This window comes from Archocentrus centrarchus, chromosome 22 (assembly GCF_007364275.1).
Source record: "Archocentrus centrarchus isolate MPI-CPG fArcCen1 chromosome 22, fArcCen1, whole genome shotgun sequence".
NCBI classification, from domain to species: Eukaryota; Metazoa; Chordata; class Actinopteri; order Cichliformes; family Cichlidae; genus Archocentrus; species Archocentrus centrarchus.
In genome coordinates this window covers 4,189,890-4,192,978 of record NC_044367.1, presented here as the reverse complement: position 1 = coordinate 4,192,978, position 3,089 = coordinate 4,189,890, and positions in this window count along the sequence as shown.

Genomic DNA, 3,089 nt, shown 5'->3' with positions numbered 1-3,089 from the left:
GTTTGCAATAATTATTTAAACAAACTTAGGCAGGTGCATAAGTTTGGGCACACCAATAGAAAAATGACATCAATATTTAGTCGATCCTCCTTTTGCAGAAATAACAGCCTCTAAACGCTTCCTATAGCTTCCAATGAGAGTCTGGATTCTGGTTGAAGGTATTTTGGAGCATTCTCCTTTACAAAACATCTCCAGTTCAGTCAGGTTTGATGGTTTCATGAACAACCTGCTTTAAATCACACCACAGATTTTCAATAATATTCAGGTCTGGGGGCTGAGATGGCCGTTCCTGAACGTTGTACTTGTTCCTCTGCATGAAAGCTTTAGTAGATTCTGAGCAGTGTTTAGGGTCGTTGTCTTGTTGAAGTATCCAGGCCCGGCACAACTTCAACTCTGTCACTGATTCTTGAACATTGTTCTCAAGAATCTGCTGATGTTGACTGGAATCCATGCGACCCTCAACTTTAACAAGATTCCCAGTACCTGCACTGACCACACAGCCCCACAGCATGATGGAACCACCACCACATTTTACTGTGGGTACCAAGTGTTTGTCTTGGAATGCTGTGTTCTTTTTCCACCATGCATATCGCCCCTTGTTATGTCCAAATAACTCAATTTTAGTTTCATCAGTCCACAGCACCTTATTCCAAAATTAAGCTGGCGTGTCCAAATGTGCTTTAGCAGACCTCAAGTTACTCTGTTTGTGGTGTGTGTGCAGAAAAGGCTTCTTCTGCATTACTCTCCCATACAGCCGCTCCTTGTGCAAAGTGCGCTGAATGGTTGAACGATGCACAGTGACACCATCTGCAGCAAGATGATGTTGTAGGTCTTTGGAGCTGCTCTGTGGGTTGACTATGACTGTTCTCACCGTCCTTCGCCTCTGCCTATCTGAGATTTTTCTTGGCCTGTCACTTCGGGCCTTAACTAGAACTGTGCCTGTGCTCTTCCATTTCCTCACTATGGAAACTGACAGCTGAAATCTCTGAGAGAGCTTTTTGGATCCTTCTCCTAAACCATGATGTTGAACAATCTTTGTTTTCAGTTCATTTGAGAGTTGTTTTAAGGCTCCCATGTTGCCACTCTTCAGAGAAAATGCAAAGAGTAGAAACACTTGCAATTGGCCACCTTAACCCTTTCTCATAATTGGGTTCACCTGTGTATGTAGGTCAAGGGTCAAAGACCTTACAAAACAAATTTTGAGTTCCAATAATTAGAGCTAAAGATATTCAAATCAATAAAACGACAAGGGTGCCTGAACTTTTGCACCTGCCTTATTTTGTTTAAATAATTATTGCACACTTTCTGTAAATCCTATAAACTTAATTTCACTTCTCAAATATCACTGTGTTCCTCTGCTATATCAGGGGTACCCAAACTTTTGCATACCACTGTACAACAAAATGAGACATTTTCATCTGAGTCAACGCCTTAAAGCAACAGCGTGTGGCACAGCGGCATCCTCCAAAGTTTCATTACACCCTTCTGCTGTACCTCAGGTGTGATACGAGCCTAACAGTGCTCAGTGCAGCTTATAGATTTAGGAATGCTGAATCCTCTCTCCCCCCAATGCACTCTAGGAATGAAGAAGAGGAAGCACGAACTATTATGCTCCCTGTTGTGAAAGCTTTTGGAAATTATTCTGGCCGTTACTCAGAATGGTCCCTGATCCAAAATGGGGGTCTCAGAACAGAGGATGTGATTTGCTGTACAGATGGTTGAGATGTTCTTGTTGTATTGTATACCTACTGTATGAGTGTCTTACTTTCAAAAAGAAAAAAATATACAGCTGACTTAGAGAACACAAAGCGATAGCCTTGGCAGTAGACAATACTTCAAATATTGATGTTGCTACAAAGAAACTAGTGCATACAGTGACCACTGTTTCAAGACGAATACCAAAGATTAGTGTCACCAATAAAATTGCCATAAAAAATATAAAAACAATTAAAAAAAATAAACTATAGATGATGTACAAAAAAAATGTGATTGTGATTTAAACGTGTCTTTTGATCAGTGGCTCCACAGTGTTGTAGCATACACATTTGTCTAAAGTCTAATTTAGTCTGCACTGAATCTCTGTAGAGCTGCGACGCAACCTACGTTAATGCTGGCATTTATGCGTGTGCTGGTGCGTTATGTGTTAATAACTTCTTGGTCGTGTCCTGGTGTTTTACATGCATTGCCAGTCGATAGAAACAAATAAAATGCTGTGACATATTTCCCCTCCTGGGTCCTTCGCTCTTTGTTGTGGTCAGTTTTATTTCAGGTGCAAAAAGTTTTGTCCCTCTAGTTTTTCCATTTCTTTGTAAAATCCTTCACATCCGTTCTGACAGTTTCAGCAGTCTCCCTCTTGGAGTCCTTATATTGATGTTATGATTGTTAGCCAGAAATGCACAGGAGGAATCAATGGTGCTGAACAGGCCAATGACAACTGTAACTACATGTAGCTACATGTAGTTACATTTCTCGGGAGGTGAACGTCAGGTTACGGCGTATATTTCCCACTGAAGCATAAATCCCCAGTACATGCAAAGCCCTGGTTTGAGTCAGGAAGGGACTCAAATCCCATGTGGGCTGTGCTAGGAAGGGCATCTGGCATAAAGAAAAATCTGCCAAATCAAATATGCGGAGCCATCAGCTGTAGTGGCTCCTTATGAGTCAGAGAGTAGCTGAAAGAAACCACCAATTCTAATAATTTCATCCTTTATTACAAGCAAACATTTGAGCCAAATTTGAAGAAGTTCCATGACAGCATTCCAAAAATGTTACCTTTATGCAAATGGGATGTACAAATGCCAAAATGGGTTAAATACATGAAATACTTGCAAAAAAAAACATGCAATGCTCAAAGGTAAAGGTGCCTCAAACGGCACTGTCAATTTCATTTAGAGCTCCAACAGCACATGAAAACCCAGCAGTTCTTCAAAGTGCAACACATACCCACAACACTTCCTGCCTGAGACGTGATGCATGATGACCATCGAGGCTGCAAACATTTTGTGTAACTTGATAAATTACAGCGACATCAGAGGCACAAAATACTGTATTCTCTTTTTTAGTCGCTTGGCTTTTTCTTGACATAATGA